This window comes from Canis aureus, chromosome 36 (genome assembly GCF_053574225.1).
Source record: "Canis aureus isolate CA01 chromosome 36, VMU_Caureus_v.1.0, whole genome shotgun sequence".
Taxonomy (NCBI): domain Eukaryota; kingdom Metazoa; phylum Chordata; class Mammalia; order Carnivora; family Canidae; genus Canis; species Canis aureus.
The window spans coordinates 505,980-531,223 of NC_135646.1; the positions used below are offsets into that span (position 1 = coordinate 505,980).

A 25,244-nucleotide genomic window follows, 5' to 3' on the forward strand; every position below is an offset into this window, starting at 1 on the left:
CTGGGCCTCGTGGCTGGTGCTCTTTAAGGCACCGGGACCATTCCTGCCTGGACACACCTCACCCCCTGAAACTCCAGGAGGAGGCGGGATCAAAGCCTGGAGAGGTGGTGTCCAGGGAGGCGAAGATCCCTGTAGGACCCCCACACACACACACACACGGCGACAACACCACTAAAGCCGGGGTGCCATCCAGCTGAGCAACTGCCTTTAAGGGAACGTGCGGAGTCGCCCCTGAGCTGAGACTATTTATAAACACCTTTGGCTCCATCATCATGTGTGCCCACGAAGAAAGAGGATGGCAGGAATCCAGTGCAAAGGAAGATGCCCGAAGCGGAGTCTCCACGTGGAGATAGTAAGGCAGCCATCCAGGCAGATTCCGTAATAAAACCTTCCAAAACTTCCCCTGTGCTCCTGCAGGGCCCTGAGCAGGTCACCTGGAGGAGGCTAGGTTTCCACCGCGCCATTTACCACTAATAGGTGGTAAGCGATAAGTGAACAGAGACTTCAGGTCACCCTATCATACCAGCAGCTACTGCGAGATGTGTGCTGTGGGTCAGCAGCACGAGCATCAGGGTGTCAGGGGTTCCTCCCAGTTCCCAGCCGAGGTCTGCAGCGACAGACGCGGGGCGAGTGGGCTGTGGGTTTGCTGCATCCCCTGAAGGCGCTGCTGGGGATCCCAGAGCACAGGGGCGGCCATGGGCTGGAATCCACACCCAGGCCAAGCAGAACTCTCCTTCCCCCCAGGCCAAACTGTGACTCTCCTTCCCTACGCAGGCCCAGGGGGAGTGAACCCGAGTCCACGTCGGCAACATGTGAGGTTCCTCAAGGAGCAGCCTGGGCCTGGCCATCGGGGCTTTGCACAGACCCAGCTCTGCAGCTTGCACACCCTTCTCAAACATCACAGACAACGCCTGCCTCAGCTTCTGGATGCGACGGGTGTCTCCATCTGGGGGATGTGTCCATTAGCCCCAGTGGGGCTAAGAGTGCCCTCCAGACCACGTCAGCTGGGCTCTCACAATGAGCATGTAGACGTGCAACCACTGTGCGTGCAAATCTCCCATGAGCCGCTCCACGTCCAGCAGCAGACATCCCTCGCGAGGGAGAGACACCCAGAGGAGGTAGCACAGGCCGGACCAGCCACAGGAAGACATAGGAGGATGGGCGAGGGGGGGCACAGGGGACCACAGGAGGCCATGGGAGCTACAGGAGGCTACAGGAAGACACAGGAGGCCGGGGGGGGGGGCGGGGCCCACAGGGGACCATGGGAGGCCATGGGAGCCACAGGAAGCCATGGAGGTCACAGGAGGCCATGGGGGGGGGCACAGGAGGCCATGGGAGCCATAGGAGGCCACGGGAGGTCACAAGAGGCTGCAGCAGGGGGGCCACAGGGGACCATGGGAGGCCATGGGAGCCACAAGAGGCCATAGGAAGACACAGGAGGCTGGGGGGGGGGGCATAGGGGATCACGGGAGGCCATGGGAGCCACAGGAGGCCACAAAGGTCACAGGAGGCCATGGGGGGGCACAGGGGACCACGGGAGGCCACGGGAGCCACCAGAGGCCACAGGAGGCCACGGGAGGTCACAGGAGGCCATGGGGTGGGGCACAGGGGACCACGGGAGGCCATAGGAGCCACAGGAGGCCACGGAGGTCACAGGAGGCCACAGGAGGCCATGGAGTGCTGTCTGTGCAGGAGCTGGGGAACCTGGCGCAGACCTTCCGTGGGCCCAGCAGGAAGCAGACCCGCCCACCCCATGAGTCCTGCCAACACGGAAATGTTCCTTGTTTTACATCCAAGTCTCGGTGCTCTGCTGGTTAGCCTGAGAAACTGGTGCGATCGCGGGTCCTAAAACAACGGTGCTCGTCCTGGGGCCACGTGCCCAGCCCAGAGAGTCGGGTACTGTTGATCCTGATGTCCTGGAGTGCTCCTCGGGCCCAGACCCGGGTCCAGAGAGCCTGCGCCCTGGGTCACCGGCCGTCCCAGCATCCCCTGGCACCCAGACTCAGAGTCTGTCAGCACCTCAATGCCTCCCCTCTCCTACCAGGGAAACGGGGCGAGCCCACAAACACTACAGATCCAAGCACAGGACCAGCGTGAGTGGCCAGGCCACCTACCCTCAGATGTTCCACAGGCCACTCTGCGAGTGTGCCTTCTCCTCCACATGATGTGCTTAATGACGGTTTCCTTTCTGTAGCTTCTGGTCTCATGGGAAAGAGCACATCTGCAGCCGCGTCAACGGGCAGCTCTCAAGGCTTCTGGTCCACACTGGATGGTCAGGAGTCAGGTTTCAGGGGAGTCAGAGCTGTCCGTAGATGTCTGACTGCACAGGCTGGTGCCTCCAGCCGCGCACTGCTCAAGAGTCAGCTGCACAGGTAGCCCTGTCATGAGGCCTGCAGATGGACACAGGGACACACGTGCATAGAATCGGTGCCTGTGTCCTGCAGGTTGCTCTGACCCCCAGCACCATGAGCCTGGTGTTCCTGGTGTTTCCACATCACAGGTGAAGCTGCGGAGACTTGGAGCTGCTGTGCAGTGAGCCCTACAATGTGTGGGGGACACGGCCCCAGTAGAAGGGCCAGTGGGCCTCCCCTAGGCAGAGGCAGGAGGGCACAGGGCAGACGTGGGGACCAGAGGTCGGTATGTGCAAGGGACACGTAGTGAGACAGGTCGTCTCCGGACACAGAGGCAGGCACGTGAGGCACAGAGGGTGGGGCCCAGGGATCTCAGGCAGCGCGGGGAGCCGGGGAGCCTCACTGATGGCCGTGCAGTCCCTCCGAGATGGGGTGTGCAAGTCCTGAGGAGGGAGTGGCCCTGAGGGCGGCCCCCAGATGTCCAGGAAGGGGTCGCTGGCGTGGATTTGTCCTCTGACACCATCAGATCCCTCCAGGCAGACAGCGGGCACTTATCCTGGGACACTGTCCTCCGAAGCTGTCAGGTCACCTGCATGGGTCACGCACACAGTGCCCTGGCTTCCCAAGCCAGCGCCGAGGGCAGGGCCCTAACAGCCACATCTACACTGCCTGGTCCTGCACCTCTGCTCCCTCGTTAGAAGTGAGAACTCTGGCTGAGGACTCTGTCGAGGATGCGTGAGGCCTGTGGACCCGGATGTCAACTCATGGACCGCCCGCCCCTTGATCTGACCTCACCTCCACCCACACGCGGTCCGTCTTGTTGACACGTGGCCGATGGGGGCAGACAGAGGCAGAGTCATCCCAGGGAGAGCCCGCGGCTCCCGGAGGCCGGACATCTAACCTCGGCATGTGGCCACAGGAGCCCAGGAGAGCCGGGGCGCGCTTCAGCCTGAGCCCAAAGACCCTGGAGCCCGGTGCAGCAAGGTGGGAGGGGATGGGTGCACGACCCCGCAGAGACGAGACACCGGCAGGCCCCGGCACTGGGGTTGTCTGCAGGACCTCGCAGCCCCCGGGCCTCCTGGTCCCTGTAACACGTGAATTCACTTTCACGGGGCTGCGTGGGGAGTCAGGCCGAGACCCCCCGCACGGGGTGGGAAATGACCCCCTGGGAAGCGCAGTCTCAGCTCCCAAAGCTGGGATATAACACAACAGCGGCTGCCCAATATTCCAGACTCCTTGAGACCCTGAGCCGGGATCCCGGGGCAGCAGCGTGCGGTGTCCGACCCCCAGCTGCCGCGTGCACCCGAAGCACGCCCCTGGGGGCTCCCCGCATGCTCCCATGGTCCCGTGGAACCCCAAGGAAGACGGGAGTGCTGGGGGCCCCGCGGCTCTACCTCTGGTCCCCACGCAGAGCCAGGGAGGCCGGAGGCGGGAGGTCCGCGGGCCTGGGTCTCTCCGCCAGGCCCTCTCCCACCGCCGGCGTCACAAGGACTGTGTTTCACTTCATCAAACGGCAGCTTCTCCTTCCTTCCGTTTCCCACGGAGCATGTTGAACCCCTGGTGTCGGCATCAAAGGCACGGTCGCAACCCTTACAGAGGAAAGGCCACGAGCCATCGGCAGACAAGCCTGAGAGGACGACGCCCGGGTGCCCGAGGCTCTCCTGTGTGCGTGGCCCCGTCACAGCCCTGGGAGTCTGCGGGGCCTCAGAGCGAACATCCCTGATCCGCTCTCAGAGGACAGAGCAGAAACCAAGACACGGGCCGGGCGGCTAGTAGTGGGGACAACGCATAAACCGGTGGGGGGGAGCCCTGGGGCAGCGTCACCCGTATCTACAGAAGGAAGAACCTCTCGCCGTCGTGGTCTGCTCTATTGCTGAACGACGGAAGTTCAGCGAAACTGAGAACTCAGGGGGCACCTGAGCATCCAGATCCGCACGAGCTGCCACCCAGACCCACCTGTGAGGATGAGAACGCCACGTCCTCCTGGGGCCCCGTAACCTGGCTTCAGGCTGCCCGCCGTCCTCGTCCGTCTTCCCGCCGGGGCCCCTGGACCCCGGGGTAGAAACCGCCCTCAGGATGAGGCCTGAGAGCAAGGCTGGGGGGGGGAAGCCAGAGACCCAACGTCTGGATGGGAGGCCGTCCCCGCGGGCGCGTGCAGCCTTGGCCCCTAGACCTCAGGGGCCGTCCGCCCCGCTCACGCGTCCTGGGGTGTCACGTGCAGATCCCCTTTCTCGGGGGGCTTCTCCTCGTGACCCCGGCGACTGCCAGCAGACAGCAGAGGCGCCAAGAACTAGGCCAGGCTCGCACGTCACCTCCCAGGAGCCATGAGGTCCTGGTTCAACGACCCCACGTGGTACACGCCACGGGGCCACTTCACCCAAAGCTGTGACGTGAAACAGAGGCAGGTTTCCACAGAACACGAATCAGAGCTTTTAAAACCTCAATTGCCGTGATGCGCAGGAGGCGATGCAACGGAGGCCTGGCAGGGCCGTGCGAGGTCCCTCCTGGCGGGTGCACCTCCCGGGGGCACCACGCGCGGCCTCTTCCGCCCGCCTGCAGGCACGCTTGCCCGCACGCGACGGACGAGGGGCTCAGGCCCGGAGATGAAGCATCCCACGCAGACCCACGAGGCCAGACCCGGGCTCAAGTGCAGCTCTGCTGGACTCTAGGGCCCTTCCCTGCGTGGCGACCGCCCGGTGGGACTGGCCGTCCTTCCTCTCCCACAGGCTGGTGTCGGACTCTCGAGGCCACTGCGTGGGGCCGGCCCCAGATACGACCCGGAGCGGCGGCTCCTGCGGGTGCTGGGAGGCCGCGTGGCTTGAGAGGGCAAGGCCCTCGGCCTCGGGGCTCTGGCGGGTACGGCGGCCAACAGGAGAGCGTGTGATGCGCGACGCGCCCTCAGTGACGCGGCCAGGGCTCAACGGGCACACACGGCATCTCGCTCCAACATTGGACCCGATCCTGTCGCCTTCGCACGCGGGGCGAAGGAGGGGCTCAGGGTTTGGGTGGTTCCACGTCACCGTCCTTACAGTTTGGCAGTTGAGGAAGCCGAAGCTGAGGTCCTCAGCAAGCTCACCCTCCTCTGCCCCCCGAAACAGGCCCTGCCGGGGACCCAGGCTGCCTGGGAAACCACCGTGCATTCCCAGCCCGTGGGCCACGGACACGCGCCCCAACCCTCGCTCCGTCACGGCCCCGTTACGCTTTCTGCAGATCGGAGTCTCGGCAAAACGCTCCGGGAAGCGGGTCCCAAATGCTCTAAATAATTCTCATGCCTGTGGAGAAATCAGCCAACTTCTGCCATTTTATGTAAATAATGCCGTCCCCCTCAGGTCATTCTTGGGCACACAGTCCAAGAGGGAAGGAGTAAATCACTGTGTGTGTTTTGTTTATTTCGTTAAGGAATTCCATGGAAAAACACAAATACCTGCAGAACTCTATGTAGCTCGAGTGAGTTAGGTTAGGTAATGACATCACGGATCCAAACATTCAGGTCTGATGGGAAAACAAGCCCCAGAAGCCTCACAGCGACAGCAAACTACATGTCTAAGCTTCTTGTCTAAGAACGAAACTCAGTCATTGAGCCCACGGAACGGGAGCAGGACCCGTGCACACGCCCCGAATACGCGCATGCAGAGGCTGCGAGCTGAGCAGGGGCTTCCGAACGTGTCTCCGCTTGTGGTTGTGCCCAAACCAGGAGGAGGAAAAAAATCGGTAAATAGAGGAACCTTCTGAGAAACACTTTGCAGGAAACTATCAGCTTCCGATTTTGGCACTTTTGATGATGAACAGCTCCCCGTAGTCAGATGTTAAACCCCAAACCGGGGAAACGAGCAAGCCTAACACCGAATTTGTTGTAGCACTAACCACAGATTTCTTTACACAGAACACCCCCAAATAAAAGTTAAATTCCTCAGAAGGACTCTTTTCATCTTTCAGAAAACACAGCCCCCCCCACCGCACCCGCCCCCAAAGCCCCCGAGAACAAGTCTCTATGAATAGAACCAGAACCCATTCTGCGGAGAAGAGGAAACCACAGCAACGGTAATGGAAATAAATTATTAAAGTTTTGTTTCTTAAATATTATAATGATTTTTTGCCGCCTGCCAGCCTGCTACCACGATTCGCTGGTTGCCATAGCGACATTCTGTTCATTCCCGATACGTTTCCAGAAAGACTGTGCGCCCTTCACAATCCAATCTAGGAGCTGCCCTGGGTCCCAGGGCTCGAGCGGTTCCCTGGTCATCGGGGCTCCACTCACTAGTGTTAGGGCACCTCCCCATCACCCCCCAGGGGCTCCCCCCGACTCCCTCCCTGCAGGCCAGACCCACACAGTTCATCATCCCCATACTAATGCACCCGCACGCAGGGAGGTGACGGAGGCACGCGCGACAGCCCACGCGCGACAGCCCGACCTCGCAGACACGTCGGAGGGAGGCATGTGGTGACCAGGAACCTCAGGTCAGAGAATACGAAGTAACGTTGCCCAAAGCCATTAGCCGGTCAGCAGGGAGAGACAAGAGCCCGCCTCAGATGTGCTGGGAATCCACGTCACCTGCATCTCTGTTTTTGTATTTTTGAACAACCCAAAATGACAAAACACAACATGAAGTGTCGTGTCACCATCACAGAAATGCAAACAACGACGTACCTTGTGTGCGTTTCCTTGTTGGTAAATACACACGCGTACGAAGCTGAGGTCTGACCAAACAAGAACTCTACAACAGGATGTAAGCAGATTCACCGATTATGTCAATTTACATTTCTCTTAATAGGCTCACATATTTGCTTAACCCAGGCATTCCTCAGTTTGCTGTAGAGACAGGCATCTGGGGGGAGGCAAGGGGTCCCAATACCGACACTGGATGAATGACAGCACTTCCCGTCTCCTGCTGGACCTGCCCCACCTGGGGTTTTACAGGATGTCTCCCAGGGATGCTCACAGCCTCCCAGGAACAGCATCAGGACCAAGCCCATCTATGCTTCCAACTACCAGGTGAAGTACCTTCCTCCAACTACCAGGTGAAGTACCCGGTTCCCAGAACAGGTGAACCTCCCCAGTTAGGCCAGTAAATCACCGAGTGGTGGTTCCCAGGTAAGCATGATCTTTGCCACCCTCTGGTTCTGCCTCTCAGCCCTCACCCTCCTTCCAGGGTCAACCCAGAGGCCGCCTCCCCCAGGAGATGCCCTGGCCGAGCCAGTCCATCCTCCACATGAGGCCTGGGATGGAGCCACCGCCGCCAACACTGCCCTCCTCTGCGCTCCATCCTCTAGACCCTTGTGCAGACTCTCCATTAACAGCATGGCCTGTACCACCTCACCCTGTGGTCGCCGGAAGGATTTCCCTCTCCTATTATCCTTGAGGTCAGGGGCGCAGGTCACTAGAGTGTGACCATCCCACCGCCCTGGACGTGGCTCTAATGTAATGTGAGTCCTCGTGTTTGCAGCAAGAAGGAGAGAGAGGAGAGAAGAAAGGGGAGGGAAGAAAAGGTGAGTGATCCCTTGGCAGGAGGGGCCCCTGGGACACACAGCTCTGAGAGTCTCTCCTACGAACGTGGGGGTGCAGCTGGGGCCCGGGGTCAAGGGGGCCAGCACTCCCTGGAGCACGGCGCCCTGCACAAGTACCTCAGGGCTGAGTCAGCAGGCCTGGGGAGGCCTGCCCTCATTTGTGGGAAGTGTGTGGTAAGGGTGGGCGCCGGCCTGGTCTACCCCTGTGCTTCCTTGGAGGGCACGCCGGGCAGGCAGGCAGGACATGAGCCTGCACCCTGTGGTGCATGGACCACAGACATACATGTGTGCACTGCCCTTTAACTCACTTGCTCTCAGGAGCACCCAGCATGTCAGGGTTAGAGCACAAGGTCACTGAGCATCCCAGCCCAGAGGAGAGCGGGTCCAGGCCCAGGGAAGGGCCGCTTGTGCAGGGTGTGGCTGGTGCGTGAGCAGGGTGGGCCCAGGCCCCTCACCAACCCCACCGCAGTCTACATCCCCTACTTGGCCCCTCTACTGACTCCCCCACTACACCATCCCACACAGACGGGCATCAACATCAATAAAGCCTGTGCCGGCACTTTGACAACCCGCGGGTTTCTCCGCATACACCCGAGGCCCTTGACCACCTTCAATCAAGCACAGAAGAATCCTCTACCCTGAGAGGATGAGGCCGCATCAAACACGGGCAAGTGCTCCTTTTGGCTGAGTACCACTCAGAGGAGCCATCTCCACATCCCAGAGCAGCCTGCCTCCCGGGAGGGACAGTGGTAGGAATGAAGGCACCCTGCGTGCTGGGTCTGCAGCCCTGACGCCCCGACCCCGCCACGCCCATGCCACCCAGGACCGTGCCCGGGGGGATGCCCTGACCCTGCGGCCCCCTCACTGCCCAGGACCATCCCCGGGCACTTTCATACCAGCCCATCCTCCTACAAAGCACAAACATCAAGGTCCTCTCAGCCTATAGTAGAAACTGTCGGAAGCACATGAAGAATGCAGCTTCTTTCCATCCCCTCCACAGAATTACTGAGAAGTCCGTAAAACTCTGCGCTTGAAAGGAGTTTCTGAGAACACAGTGAGGATTTCAGCACAAACATGTTCTTAGATGTTATTACATGGAACAGTGAAAAATTCAAAGGAATTTAACTATCAAGAACAGGGACTTGAAAAAAAATAATTGAAAAAAATTGAAAAAAATAATTGCCGGTATGTGAAATATTATGCAGCTACTAAGAACACTGAAAATATTTGCACAGACACATTTACAACGTATGATTCATATTTAAAAGTTGGTTAAAATGGCACACATCCCAGAAACTCAAGTCTGCATCCTCAAAGTATACAGACAAGGTCACGTGCATGGGTCCGTGTCCACACAGGTCTGTGTGCACTTGGGTCTGTGTCCATGTGGGTCTGTGTGCATGTGGGTCTGTGCATGCACATCTGTGTCCACACAAGTCTGTGGGGGGGTCTGTGTACATGCACATCTGTCTACACGTGTGTCCACACCTATCTGTGCCCACGTGTCTATGTCTACCCGTGTCTGTGGCTGTGTGTACAGTGGAAGAAAACGTGGCAAAGTACCAACAGTGCTAGTTTCCAAGCATCCAGACAGAATGCTAGCCTCATTCCTCTTTCTAAATATTTCTAAATATTTCCCACAGGAAACACTATTTACCTAACCAGAGAGACAAACATAATTAACCTAACTTTGACTAATAAAATAAAAAGGTAAGTTCCATCCTCTTATGGCGTTAGATGAGGTGACGAGAAAGAGAGGACCCCTCATCTCCGCTGACAGGCCCCTGCCTGGGGTACCCTGCGTGGCGATCGAGGGCTGGGGGGAAGCACCCGCCTCTCTGTGTGCACTGAAGTCAGAGGCAGAAGAGGCCTTCGCACCCAACATCTAAATTTTTAACGGTACTCACAGTGTCATTACAAATTTTTTCCCAGTAATTTAAGAGATAATGAATATAAAATCCTTACACTATAAAAACTCAGAGAGACATTCAATAGTCTTTTAACAAATTACTGATGACATCCTCCTCAGAATCGTTCCCCTAAGATACATTTGTGGGAACTCACCCTAAAACAGGGATGACTTCACAATGACAGATGGAGAGCCTTGTCAATGTCTCATCAACCTCATTGGGGATATTCAATAATTTATTGCATTTCTTGAAAAACTGAGTTCTGGTTGTGACTCAAATAGTAACATCACTGCGATTTTTCTACCTTCGCTCTGTTCGTGTCAGTTTAATACAGTCGTGAAAATCACTTACTCATATTTATGGGCACGTTGAATTTTAAAGTCAGAGAGTCCCTAGGAGAATATATAATTCGAGCTCCTCACTTTACAGAGAAAAGGAGAGACCAAGAGGGGAAGGAGCATGTGCCCCAGGACTGTCAGCTCCAGGGCAGAGCCCGAGGACCCACATGCAGCCCTGCGCTGGGCCACCACATCCCTGCTGCTATGGTGGCACCTGGGTGCACGGCCCAGGAAAGCACACAACATGCCCACTGCTGTACTCGGCTGGTAAAAGTCATTTCCCACAGAGAAGGCAGGTTGGTCATGCAGGGGCAAGGGCCTCATGGGGAGTTATGGCTCCTCCCTCATGTCAGGGAGGAGCTAAGTGGACAGGGCTTATGGACTGGAGATTTCAGAATCACTGGTTACACCAACAAAAAGAGGCCCAGGGCAAAGCAGAAAGATTAAGGCGGAAGTAGGTTCAGATTCTATCCCCTTTACTTACTTCCTGCAAGATCCAGGACAATGATTTCAATGATGTCATGTCAGCCTTTGTGGTCTGCTTTGTAAAACACAGATGATGACCTCAGAAGACCAAGGACTACATGAGAACACATACTAGGCATATTCTGAGCAACCGGCACAAGCTACAGATGCTTTCTCACTCAGGTGTCAAGCCAATGCTCCTAAGTGCATTTTACTTTGTAGGTTAAGAACGTGAGCCTTAGGGAGCAGGACAACTTCCCCAGGCCCCAAACATAACTCGGCAGGGTAGGTCCCTGCCCCTGACCTGCACACAGTACCTGTAACTATGTAGAGCCCACCCCAAGGGTCTTAAAGGTCTTAAGGGTCTTAAGGGTGTTCGATTTTCAAGCACAAGGGAAAGTGTAAATTCTATCTCCTAATACAGGATAGATATGTAGATAGATGGAATAAAACGGAGAGCCAAAAAAAAAAAAAAAAACATTATAAGTGATTTTCAACAGAGATGCCAAGACAATTCTCTGGGCAACGCAGTCTTCTCAACACATGGTGCTCAAACAACTAGAAACTGACATGCAGAAAATGCATCTAGGTTCTTACCTCACACCCTATGGAAAACCCATTCAAGATGGATCACAGGCCTAGCATGAAACTCAGAATAGAGCAAAGTCACAGAGTAGTCTCTGTGACCACAGATTCAGCAACGTTTTCTTATATATGAAACAAAAAGCACAAGTGATAAAAGAGCGAAATAGGTCAGCTGGGCTTTGTCAAAATTCACAATTCCTGTGCTGCAAACATACTGTCAAGAGAGTTGACATCTATCCACAAAACGGGAGCAAAGTTTCACCAATGAGGGACACCTGGGGGGCTCAGTGGTTGAGTGTCTGCCTTCGGCTCAGGGCGTGATCCCAGGGTCCCAGGATTGAGTCCCGCATTAGACTTCCTGCATGGAGCCTGCTTCTCCCTTTGCCTGTGTCTCTGCCTCTCTGTGTGTCTCTCCTAAATAAGTAAAATATTTAAAAAGTATATTCACCAATGATAAACCAGTAAGAAACCTGCATCCAAAAAATATCAATCATTCCTACTACTCAATAGCAACAAGATAAATAACCCAAAATTTTAAATGGGCAAAGAATCTGAATAGACATTTCTCCAAAGAAGGCGTATAAATGTCTGCTAAGCACAAGAAAAGATGCTCAACATGAAATGCAAACCGAAACTACGAAAAGATACCTCTCAGTGCACGTCACCCTTTCTGATATTTCCCACACATTTCTTCTCCTTTCCCTTATACTCCCTTTCACTATTATTTATATTCCCCAAATGAATGAGAACATACACTATTTGTACATGCACTGGCGGGGGGGGGTGGGGCACTTGAAGGGATGAGCACTGGGTGTTATTTTGTATGTTGGTAAATTGAACACCAATAAAAAAAAATTATTAAAAAAAAAAGAAAAGAAAAGATACCTCTCTGCACTCACAGGATAGAAAGACAGATAATAACAAGCATTAGCAAAAGTGTGGAGGAATCAGAACGCTCTTACACGGCTGGTGGGAACCTAAAACGGCTGAGAGCGTTTGGGGGCATTCCACGATACCAGAGTTACTCTGTGACGCAGCCATCAGTCTCCCCACTCACACCCAAGAGAACTGAAATTGTGTGTCCACATACATGCTGTTCATAGGAGTGTATTTTAACATAGAAAAAAAAACCTGGAAATACAATGTCTCTTAGTTGATAAATGGATAAATAAAACATGCTATACCTTATACAATGTCACTTTACTTGGTACTAAAGAACTACTGACATGGTCCTAAAACACATATGAGCCTTGAAGCCTCAGTAGGTCAAAGAAGCCATTTCAAGGATCTTGTATAATATGACTCCTTCTCTACCAAATGCCCCAAGTAGGCTAAATTATGGAGACAATATGTAGGCTGGTGGTTGCTGGGGGGCTGGGAGGGGAGAGAGTGGGCAACGACTACGGAATCCATGACTTCTTTTGCGGGAGGTGAAAACGTTCTGGAATTAGCGCAGTGACGGTTGCCAACCCCGTGGATAGGCTAAAATCTAGAGAACTGTGGGTTTGGAATGCGTGGATTGCATGGATTGCTCTTCACTCAGCAGAAGAGCAGACGCACACAGGCCTTTCCAATCTCGCACACCGTGCTGTACACCTGCCGTGTGGATGACGAACCGACAGGAACGGTTGGGCGGAAACCAAAGGCAATTTCAGTGGGGACCCCAGAGCCAGCAGGAAGCTCAGCAAACTAGACGTCCCACATCCCACGAGCATGTCTGATCATCAGGAGCCGAATGGAAGTTACGTGGCCTTCCCATCCGTAAACCTGCCTCAGGCAGGACTTGAACGTGAGGTGGAGCGCGGGCGGCCCGCCTACCCGTTGGTGCCAGCCCGGGCCTCGGGTCACTGCGATGGAGACGATGGAGACGGAGCGTCACAGCCAGTGAGCCCGCGGGTCCCTGGGGCCGCTCTGCAACATTCGACCTTCTCCAGCAGAGGCTGCTGCGCCGCGCCGGCACCCTGTCTGCGCTCACCCAGAGCCCCACGCACACGCACACGGCAGCTGGGAAACCGGCTGGGGACTTAGGTCACAAATTCAAACCAAAAAAAAGAAACTGCTTCCGGCCTAGACACGAAGTAGAGAGTGCACTGTGGTAAGACACACATTTTGACATTTTTATGGAAAACAGCAAAGCAAGTGTCTTTATGACGCACAGATTCCATTCCACCCAAATTAGAGACTGCATTAAAGGTAGAAAAAAATGAAAGCAGTGGGGAAATACGAGTAATTAAACTCACGTTACACTTCAAAAATAATGTTTCTGTTAATAAATGCCTGGCTTTATCCTATTTGCCACTAATTTACTAGTGACTGGACACTTTTATACTGCTGGGTTGCTTTTCATTATTTTTAATAGAAAAATCTTCCATAAAATTGGATAGCATGTTTCTTGCAGACTCTCCTCCGCTCCCTCTTTTGCCAATGAAAACCAAGAAGGGTCCACCTCCTTAACCCTCCACTCGACAAGGTAGAGCCAGCATCATGACGCCCGGTGGATCCTGGGCCGCGAGCTCCTCCAAGGGGCCCAGAGTCCCCGCACCCCTTGTCCTGACAAGTGCCATTGAGCACTGACCCTGCCCCTCTCTCCTGGGGGCAGGAGGGAAGAGGGAGCCAAGCAGAAAGCTCTGTCCCAGGAGCTGACCTCTGAGGGGAACCAGGGACAGAACCAGGATGTTCACTTCTCAGTGGGCAGGTAATAGGACAGACAAGGCGGTGCTGGGCTGGACACGCATCGGACGCCTCAGACGGTGGCAGCAGCCTCAGGGGAGGGACAGTGGCGGCAGCAGTGAGCAGCACACAGGGCTGGGCTGGGCCAGGCCAGGTGTAGACCAGGGACACCTGCAGGGCTGAGCCGGGCTGACACCTGCAGGGACACCTGGGTGAGGGGCAGCCACGCCCAGCATGATGAGGCAGTGACAGGGAGGCCGGGTGCCTGGAGCCCAGGAGAAGCAAAGGAGGCGCCAAGGCTGGCGTGGGGCAGGACCACCTACAGGCCCCGAGGCCCCGGGCACGTTGGCTCCCCCCTCGTGAGATGAGAGGCCCCTGGGGTTTGTTCAAAGGCTGTGGATCCTGCCGTGTTGCCGAAGGGCCCTGGGGCCGCTGGGCCAAGAAGCCAGGGGAGGAACAGCGGCGGCGAGGACGCGACCACAGAGGGTGGGCACGCGGAAGGAGGGCGGAATTAGATCCAGCCGGATCCCCCATGGGCAGGGTGTCTGCGCCTCGTTAACCTTAGCTGGTCGGCCTTGGCTGACCTGGTCGCTTCGCCTCAGATAACTTTTCCTAACCTTAGTTAATAGCTTCGCTGTGGGTAGTTAACCCCGGTTGATACACTTAACCTCAGCTGGCCAAGGTTCGTGGACGTGACTAACGCTAGCTAACGGCAGCTCTGAGATTTACCACGAGTTGGCGACAGTCACAGAGGCAGCACAGCCGAATGGCGGTCGGGGAGCCCGGAGCCGGGGTTCACGCGGGACGTCTGCGCGAGGATGGGGTGTGCTGGGGGTGAACACAGCAGGGCGTCCGCGTGAAAGCCGCACTGCCAGGCGCCCTCACCGGGGGGGGGGGGGGGGGGGGGGGGCGGGTACCCAGGCTGAGCGCAGAGAGGGGCCCCAGCAAGGCCAGCAAAGGAGGGCCGGGCAGGAGGCCGCGGGAACACATGGCCGGCACACTAGGGACCACGCTGGGGTTGGCAGCGGGGAGACCACGGGGACCCCTCAGGCCGGGCGGTGAGAGGTGAGGGCCCGTGGCTCGTGGTTGTGCATTGGGGGCACAGAACACGGACCTGGGCAGCCCCAGTGGTGCAGCGGTTTGGTGCCGCCTGCAGCCTGGGGCGTGATCCTGGGGACCCGGGATCGAGTCCCGCATCGGGTTCCCTGCATGGAGCCTGCTTCTCCCTCTGCCTGTGTCTCTGCCTCTCTCTCTCTCTCTCTGTGTCTATGAATAAATAAATAAAATCTTAAAAAAAAAAAAAAAAAAAAAAAAAACGGGGACCTGACCTTGCTGTGTTTCAGGCTCCGGGGTCAGCAGTTCCCCAAAAAAGTCGGGCTGAGCCTCCATTCTGCACAGAGCGCCGGCTGGAAAGGGCCAAACGGACAGGACGGAGCACACCCCTCCTGAGACCCTAGGCGGAGGGCGCAGCTGCCCACGGGTCGCCTCGGCTGGGGGGGGCCCTCGGCCTCCAGCTCCTGGAGGACAGGGATGAGGCCGGGAGAGCCCCCGGGACTGTGGGATGCGGGATGCGTGCCCTCCTCCCCACGGCTCCCAGCCCTCGCGGGGGGGCCTCCTCTAGGGGCAGGTGCGCGGGACGCAGAGGGGGCCGGGCCACCTCCTCGCTGGGAGCGGGACTGACCGGGCCGGCGCCCACGCCCACTCTGTCCCGGCACACCCGCCCCAGCCCGCCTGGCCCTGCCGCCCCCGACGGACCCCCGCCTCCACTGCGGCTCTTCCCCGCCAGCCAAGGTCATCCTCGCCGCCAGCTGCCAGGTCTCCCTGGGCGGTCACCGTCCTGAGGACACCCTCGCACTGGGGTCCAGCAACGCCCTGTCACGCGTCTGTGATGCTTTCCCCTCCCGTCAGGCAGGAATCTCTCATGCGTCTCTCAAAATGCCAGGAAAGAGCCCAACTTTGGGCCTTCCCTGACACGGCGGGCGGAGCCTCTTGCGTCTCTCCCGCAGCAGCGGGCTCTGTCGCCCTGTCCTGCCGTCAGCGGCCGTGTCTCCTGGGGCTGCACCTGGGCCCACTGCTCTCACCAAGGGGCACCCTGCTCCCCTCCTCCACGTCCCACGCACCCCCCCATCCCCCGCAAAGCACCCGTCTGGGCGCTGCTGTCCTGTGAGGCCTCAGTTTCACAAGATGGTGAGTCATCAGACAGGGATTCCGGGTCAGAAATTAAACCCTACGCGGCCGAGAAGAGCCTGAGACCTCCAAGGAATCCAGCGGGGATCGGGTTTCGCAGGAGCCACGACACTGCTGTGCCCGGGGGCGGCGGCGGGCACGCTGTGGGCCCTGCATTTCCCCGTCGGGTGAGCGGTCAGGCCCCTGGCGTGCAGCGGACAAACCACCTGTGTGGGGTGGAGCCCGTCTGGGAAACCACGGACTTGGGCTGGTCAGTGCACCCGCTCCGCCCGCCCAGGGTCCCCGCCTGCGGCCACAGAGGCCCTGCCTGGCATGGCGGGGTCCCCCAGCTTCACAAGCCAGGGGGACGGCTCCATCTAGGGGACACACAGACGTGGCAACAGCCGACTCTCCCAGGATCTGTTTTCTGTCCTTAAATTCCCACAGACTGTGTTCATTCTCAGGACAGGTGCGGAAGTCACTGAGGCCCTCCCTAATGGGTGGGGGTCCAGCGGACCCACAGCGAGGCCTCAGAGGACCTTGCCCCTTGGGAGGACCTGAGCGACAACTGCAAAGGCACCCAGCCCTCCAGCAAGGGAGCACAAGGGCCCGCCCAAGAGGTCCCTCTCAGGGAGGCCAGCACTTCCCAACAATGCTCTCCAGACAAGCACCTGCCTCCCCGCCCCCCACCCTGCCCGTGGGCAAGGTTCCCAGCTCCTAGGGAAAGGCCAGGGCCAGGGGCAGGCTCATCTGTTTATCCGGGGTCTCAGGGATCCAGCTGTGAGGCTGGAATCAGCATCGCTGTCTGGCCGTCGCACCTGCAGCCACAAGCCATGGCATGTGGTTTAAGGGGGGGGGGGGGGACCTCTGAGCACATTTATGGCAACAAGAGGGGATCTGAAGGGTGAGCAGACGCCGGCAACCATGGGCACGCACTTTGCACACTTTGCAACAGCCCATGTGGGGACGGGGGCGGGCCCTGGCTGAGGCTGGGGGCCTGCAGGACAGCACCGCGTGGGGCAGCTCAGCCTGGACTCCCCCCACCCCCACCCTCCAGGCAGGGATGGAGGGCCAGCCCCCCTGCCCAGCCACAGGCTGTGGACCCACACTCTTAAGGTAGTTCTCGCAGAGGAGCTGGACTCACGAGGGGAGCAGCCTTGAAACATCAGGTGAACCAGGGGCGCCTGAGGGGCTGAGCGTCCCACCCTTGGTGTCAGCTCAGGTCCTGAACCCAGGGTCCTGGGATCCAGCCCTGTGTCAGGCTCCACGCCCTGCGGCGAATGTGCTGGAGACACTCTCAGCCCCGCCCCCGACCCATGTGTTGCTCTTTCTCTCAAATAAATAAAATCAAGTCAACGAGATACAGACAATGACTGTTACTCTCTCAAAACCCACATGATCCCAAGGTCACGGTCACGTTTTATAGGTACATTTTACTTTACTTTACTTAAAGATTTTACGTATTTGTTCATGAGAGACACAGAGAGAGACAGAGACACAGGCGGAGGGAGAAGCAGGCTCCCTGTGGGGACCCTGATGCAGGACTCGATCCCAGGACCCCAGGGTCATGCCCTGAGCCGAAGGCAGATGCTCAACCACGGAGCCCCCCGGGTGTCCCAATTTACGTTTCATTTTAAATGAACTGTTTTCAACGGTCGAGGATAGGTTTCTCCCTAAAGGAGATTAGCTCTGTGCCATTCCCCAGATTCAGGGGGCAGTCCGACCACCTCTCACTGTGTCCTGAGCATAGTCGGGGCGGTGGAGGCGTGGGCATGCCCTGCCTACTGAGGGACCCTCTGCCCGTGCGGAGGAGCGCACACCAGCCCTGAGGGGGCGGTGGCGGAAGGCTATTCACCCTAGAAGGAAAAGTGGGTCCTGGAGTAGGGGCAGGAGCAGCACTCCCCGAGGCCCACGGCCCCCAGACACAGCCCCTCTGAGATGGTCCCCATGGCTCCCTGCGGGGCGGGGCCGCAGCGAGAGCAGCACGCAGCCTGAAACAGGCTCCCGCAGGACTGCAGTTCCTCCCCCTGAGCCGTCCCCACCAGGCCGGGTCCTACAGCACGCGGGACACAGCACATCCCTTTCAAAGCAGGTGTGCACAACACCAGCAGGGCAGGAACGGGACATGGACCCCGTGACTTCCCCACAACCACAGGACGCTGTGGCCGAGACGCCGCTGACGAGAGAAGGGCCTCGTGTGGGGCCGTGGGAACATGCAATGCTCCCATGGATGCTGACCCCCACCCCCTTCAGGCTTCCTTCTAAGGCCCGGATTTCATGCACTCCTCGGAGCGGGGCCAGAGGACAGGCCGAGGTGAAATCAAACCTCTCGCCGAGATGACGTTTAATTTCTCCAAATCAGCAAACTCAAAACGAGGTTACTTTTGTGAGAATTACAGCCAACTTAGCATTTATTTATTGCCCATAAAATGCCACTGAAGAATCACCTTTCGGCCACCTCATTCCCGGCCTGCTGTCCAACAGGGGCCCCAAGAGGTCATGGACGGGCAGGGCGCTGGCCCCACTTGAGGGATGGGTCCTCGCCGGAGTGCCATGACTGGAACGGCAAATCCCACCCGGAGATCCCCAGCACGGAGCCCAACATCCTCGGAGGACGACATCCTGTGACAAGGCCATCCCCACTGGAGTGCCACGAGTTGGTGTCCCCCTGTGCAGGGGCTCGCTCTGTGTCCCCAGGGCCAGGAGCAGTGGCCCTGGGGCACCTGCGACATCCACGCCATACGCTCCCACAACACGCTGACAACTCGTGAGGATCAGAGCCCCGCGGCCTGTTCCAGCCCCACCTGGGGTTGTCCCTGCTTCTGAAGCCACCTGCTGGGTCGTCACCCACGCTGGGAACAGGCCTCCATCCCATCAGCAAAGCCTCCGCACAGACCCGAGGCGCTCAGTTGTGGTCACCTGGGAACTCAGCAGAAACAGAACCGGCCGCCTGCCCCACAGGCCCCGACCAGGGACCCAGGAACGAAGGCTGCAGGGCTGGGGGCAGTGATCAGAGCAGGGGAGCACCTGGGGTGATGCTGGAGCACGGCGGCATTCAGCAGACCAGCACACAGGTTCCACTCGCTTATTTTAATGGCCTCAGGTGGCTGCAAGGGGCCGGGTGCGCACCTTCCCCTCTGGCCCAACCCCAGCACGACGGCTCTCCCCTCGCAGAGAGGGGCATGCAGCACCCAAGAACAGCAGCACTTTTGTGCAAAGTGTAGCAAGTACAGCGCTCCCCGGCCTGCAGGACCAGCACACAGGGACACGAGAACGTGGGTGCTACCCGCCTGTGGCACCAGCAGAGTGTGAGCACACGTGCACCCGTCCAGCGACAAGGAGACAGTGTTTCAACGCGTGGCTAAGAGCTAATGCACCGAAGATCTCAGCAGACGAGCATGTGACTCTGTTTCAGGGCTTCCCTGTGTTCACACGGCCCCAGCGGCCTCCTGGCGAGCCCCGCGGCCTCCAGCACCTGCCGCTCCAGCCCCAGTCCCCTCTGGGCCAGGATGATCCAACCGCCCTGCCCTCCTGCGTAGAACGAGCCTTTGAAGGCTCCTCACAGCACCACGGCCTCCAGGGGCCTGCCAGGCTCAAGCGCTTCCTCAGGGGCCCCAGCAAGAGCCACAGCAGACGGACCTGAGCACAGGACCCTCACACTCCCCACGCACACGGAATAGCATGTCCTCCACAGCAGGGGAAGGTCACGCAGACATCACCAGCCCTCAGCACTGGGTTTGCCATGGAGCCCCAGCAGGTGCAGGGACCCGGGGTGCTGGGCACGCCCCCCCCCACGTCTTCCCCACTGTGGCCGACCCGGGACAGAGGGTGGCAGCGTCATCCCAACTCCGATCACAGCATCCCATGACCCCTGTGACACAGGTGTGACTGTGCAGGATGATGCAAGACCCACAGAGCCTGAGCTGCGGGCTTGGTGTGGCCCCCCCACGTCAGGGCTCGGGGTTCATGGCCTCAGCCAGGCCTGCCTCCCCCCAGGCCCAGGGGACACAGCCAACCCCATGTCTCCCACGGAAGCAGGCCGCCGTGAGAACCAGGCCTTGGGAAGGCGGACACGCGGCCTGGACTCCTGGGGCGTCCAGCCTTCTCTGCCGTGTGTGTGCGCAGGGCACTCGCCGCCAGGGCCACCCCAGGAGGACGACCTCTGTGTCCACTCCTGGCTCCTGCAGCACATGAGCAACAGGGCTGCCGTAGTCAATGGCACAGAGCACCTCCCTCCCCTCACCATCAGTGTGATGCCCCAGACGCAGCCACCCGCCGTGGGCGCACCTGCCCGCAGCCATCCGAACACAACACGAGACAGTAGACAGAGGCATGGCCATGTTTTAATCGTGTGAAACATCGGCAGCTTCCACTGCAACACCGAGAACAAGCCTGTCCGGGCTCTGATGTCCACGCGGTAGGTCTCGCGGCCTGACTCCAGGAAACCCCGGTGCTTCAGCAACAGGGGGGGCACATCCGAGACAAACACACAGAGGTACCACCCTCCGCAAAGACAGGGCGTGGTCCACCACGGTGCAGACGTGAGAGCACAAACGAAGCCAGTGTGGCTTGCTGCAGACCGTACCCAGTGCACACACGCGTGGGCCGCCCGCCTCCGGCACTTCCCTTCTCGGGACAGTGAACTTCTTTGGTGGACACAGACCTAAAAGAGAAATCGATCAGAACACATTTAAATCAAAATAAAATCGTGCTGCACGTTCGCACTGCATCCACCTGCTCACAGGTGCACAATGGGTCAGGTTAGAGATTCAGGTTTGGGAAACAGCCACACGGTCGGACCAACTGAGGCCGTCAGTTCGTGGTTCCTTCCTAATTGTGGTGGGCTGTTTTATAAAAGCATCGGTTTTAAATGTAGTGGAGAAATCGGAGAGTCGTAATGATTTTCATTTTTGGTAAAAAAAAATCACTCTTGATAATAACATACTAACTGAAGCATTTCTAATTGAGCACCTGACTACGTGCAGAAAGTCCTGACTCGGGTGCCTGACTCGGGTGCCCAGCTGGCCGCGGAGGTAGGTGGGACGGGAGGCCAACCGGGAGCGACCACTGTTTTGATGTCCTCGGACTTGCCCACAGGCAGCTGGATTTGCTGCACGGTGAGGACTGCGGTAACCGGTAGGACGCAGACATGCCTGCTCAGGTAACAGCACAAGTTCTGTCCTGCACCTGGCACCTGCCTGGAGGACCCTCAACAGTCAGGACCGTGGCCACAGGGGGAATCACTTTATAAATATTATTGGTTTTTATTTTATTTATTATTATTATTATTATTATTATTATTATTATTATTATTATTATTATCATCGGTTTTTTTAAACAACGGAGACAACTTACACTTTCCGGGAGCTGTGGAGCTTGGGCGGCAGGCTGTGCTGGGACCGCTGGCCCTCCTCTCTCTCGTCTTCAGAGCCTCTCATGCCCAAGGGCTGAACTTTGTTCTATTTTGACTCTTTTCCCCGGAGATGCCTCATCGGGAGGCCCTGCTGCTGTCAGCGACTCTGATTAATGTTGAGTCAATGAAGAAAACCTTGACAACACAACCTGTCTACCCCGTGTGTTGCCTTCTGCCACTTGGATGACGTCAGCACAGCAGCACCTGCCATGAACTAAAACAGCAAAAGCCACCAAAACAAAATACAGAAAACATGCTCTGAATTATTCCAGGGACCGATGTGCTGGCAGGTGAACTCATTCGCCGAAGGGACATGGTCTACTGATGAGAAACCAGGAACAGTTTTGGAAGAGCATTTCAGGCTCAGAGCTTTAAAATGGGTGCTTCTGGTGAAGAGCATAAGGGCGAGGAGGAACGGAGCATGTCACCGTGAAGACGACGGCGAGTCCCACAGACCCAGCGCACCAATGCCACCGTCGGCCGCCTGCCTGTTAGGATCCTGCTTCCTGCAGCCACCACCCAAATTTCACGGGATGTGGTAAGTTTGATCCACGTACTGAATCATGAGTGGAATCACACTTGAACCGTACATACAAACCCCTCGTAACACCTCAGGAAGCAGATGCCACAGAACCACGGCGTTTGGGGGACCGACGTGTGGAAAACATCCGTCTCCTGCTGCTTCTGGGAGGGACTCAAACGAGCCCAGGCACTTTGGGGCACAGCCCATGAAGGGGTCCAGGGCAGGAAAGCCGGCACCCCTCGTCCTCAGTGCCTGTGTGGCTTGAGTACCTCAACAGATTACACGAAGGTCAATGAACCATAATGCAATTATTCCATGTGGTCAAAGTAACCCTTTTAGGGAAAAAAAAATACTGGATTTTTAAAAATTTCTGAATTTGGCTTAAAATGAAGAGTAACCCCATCCTGCTGGCAGTGCACCCTCAAGCGTCCCCTGGCATCTGCTCAGGGTCCACTGACCTCACCTCTTGCACGCAGACCCCACCTGCCCGGGCACCTGCCCTAAGAGCTCCCTCACCCCAGAGACGATGCTGTGTGTTGCAGAGGGACCCCTGAGCGCCAGCCCTCCCTCCCTCGAGTGTGTTCCCAGTGGCATCCGGGAAGCTGCTGGCAGTGGGGTCTCCTACCACCTCCCCCAGTCCAGCAAGAGCCTCCACCACAAAGCAGGAACGGACCCCAGACAGTGGGACATGCTGACCGCAGCACCCTTATTCTCTCCAGGGGCTTCCTTGACGCCCCCCACCCCCGCCAGTTCCTCTAGACCCTGACTCCACCGCAGCATCCCTCCTTCCCCCATCCCTACACATTGGTCCTCACAGTTTGGTTCTGGGCCCCCCTTTCTCACCAGAGCACCCTCCAAGACAATCCCAGCCACCCTTCAACTTCAATTAACACCCAGGTGGGAGTCTGGATTCATCCAGATGCACCTGTCCTGAGCAGCGCCAGCCCAGACGTTGATGACCCATACACACGACACCAGTACCAGCACCAGGAGGTCACATGTGCATACGCTCCGGCCCACGGTGTGTGTCCTGTCGATGCCTGAGACAATGCAACAGTCCCCAGGGGGCTCAGGCAGGACCCAGGAACCCTCCTGGATCCTTCCTCCTTCCAGCCCACATCCACTTCATCGTGAAGCCCTGTGGATGGATTCCACTGCTGGCCGCCCATACTTCTGTGACCTTCTGTGTCCCACTCTGTGGTCCCCCATGCTGGCCACCACCAGGATCGGGGGGGTCCTCAGACCTCCCAGCCCTGGTCCTCCGCTCATACCTCTCACCTAACCTCTGCACTGTGGCCTTACACAGATCATCACAGAAGCTTCCAGGGAATGACCCACCAGGGACCTCCTGTGGCCTTCCGTAGCCCGACCTCCCCTGGGTGGCTGACAAGGTGACCTGGCCCACCCCAACCCCGGCACTGCTCCTTGCCTCTCCCACCTCCTGTAGGTATGGGAGCACGTTCCACAGCCCCACACCACACCCCCTTGCCTAAAACTGCTGCACCAAGCACTGTGCCTGGCCCCTAACCAGCACTCCGCCAGCACTGAGCTGATGCATGGCTCACAACATGCTGCTCATGGCCATCCTGCGGTACAACGCATCACGTGACGGTGACATACAGGTGGAGTCTCGTGTCCTACAGCCCCCCTACCCCTTCTGAGAAGCTGTTCACACCCAACAAGCCATAACTAGATTCTGGAAATCAAGAGGCCTGTCCGTCACACATGCACATGGCAACTGCCACAAAACAGTGTGTATAATCATCATTTCCAGCTTTCCAAGTATGACCCTGATGTGAGTGACATTTAAGCACAAAATATGGATGAAAATAACTCATACAATGAACATACATAAGAGAGAGAAAACATTTCCAATGTTCAGTGAGAATTTTTAGAATTTCAAACATAGGGAGGAATGAGAATATGCTCACTGGGGGGAGCAAATAGTCACAATGTAACTTTAACACTTGTCATGACTCTTGTGGGCATTTTCATAAATACACAAAATACCTAAAGAATTTTAGCAATTATTAAAAACCCCCTGAGTGCCCATTGATATATGAATAAAGAAGAAGGGGCACAGGTGCAGATACATATACAAATATGCACGTGTATACATATTTGTATATACACTTACACACGCACACACGCAGACACGCACACGCTGGAATATTACTTGGCCATGAGAAGGAAGGAAATCCCACCATGACAGATGGACCCTCAGATGCCTTCTGCTCAGTGAGATAAGCCAGACAGGAAAACACAAATGCTGCACTTACCACCTAAACACCAAACCTGAAACACAAACCTCAAGACCTACAAAAGAACCTATAAAACATAACAGCACGGGTCGACATCCTTGGGAGAGAGTCCAGGAGCGGTTGCAGAGGTGGGGGTAGTGAGCGCAGGCAGGTGGAAGGTACGTGGGCTTCCATGCACCTTCCACCTTCAGGCCATGGATCTCACTGACCCTGGTTGGGAACACTGATGGGTGAGGGAACGTGCTGAGGGGGAGACCTTCACCGTCCTCACCACCAACACGGGAAGTCGGCTCTGTGAGGCGCCGGATGTTGACCCAGTGGATGGCAGGGACCTTTTCACCATGTGTATGTGTACGAGGTCACCACGATGTGCACACGTGTTTCTCATAATTCTATGTCAACTATACCTTAATCAAGGTAGAGTTTTTTTTTTTTTAAAAAAAAAGGTACCTGAGTCACACCAAATATTTTATACATGTTTAATTTCCATTTTTAATATTTTGATACAAAATGACAAAATATCTGAACAGTAACAGAACTTCTTGTGTTCTTTCACTGATGTGAATGTCTCTCAGTTTTCAGATATGGGGGGTCAGTCAGTAACAAATGAAGAAAACTGTCTTCATGCAGGTGACCTGCAAAGAGAAGAAAACCATGAGAAAGGTCTGGGGCACAGCCGGCCATTCAGGTTACAGGCAGAGGGACAAGAGCGCGCTTACCGCAGGGTCCAGGGTGACCTCACCCCGAGGGCACGTTGGGGAAGTAGCCCCATAATCTGCAAACCCAAACACGGAAACGTTAGAGCAGTGGTGATTCCATGTCATGGTGCCTCATTCGTCAGGTGGCAGGGGAGGAAGGTGGACGGCACAGCTGCCGGACAGGAGGCAGATGGCGGGCTCATGCTCGCGCTCGCTTGGGCACGTGCACAGTAGCCTCCCCGCGGCCCCACAAGGCCTCGCCACCTCTTCCAAGCAGCGTCCACACTGCACCCATCCTTCCCGGGCCGCACATTCAGGGACACTCCTGCACCGGCCATGGCCACAGCCACTCCCTGTTA

General features: G+C 57.1%; 1 protein-coding gene across 13 annotated transcripts in view; it reads right to left on the reverse strand.

Moving 5' to 3' along the window:
- Positions 1-25,244, reverse strand: part of DLGAP2 (DLG associated protein 2) — a 697,194-nt gene that overhangs the window by 441,850 nt on the left and 230,100 nt on the right. The gene's annotated exons all lie outside the window — the stretch shown is intronic.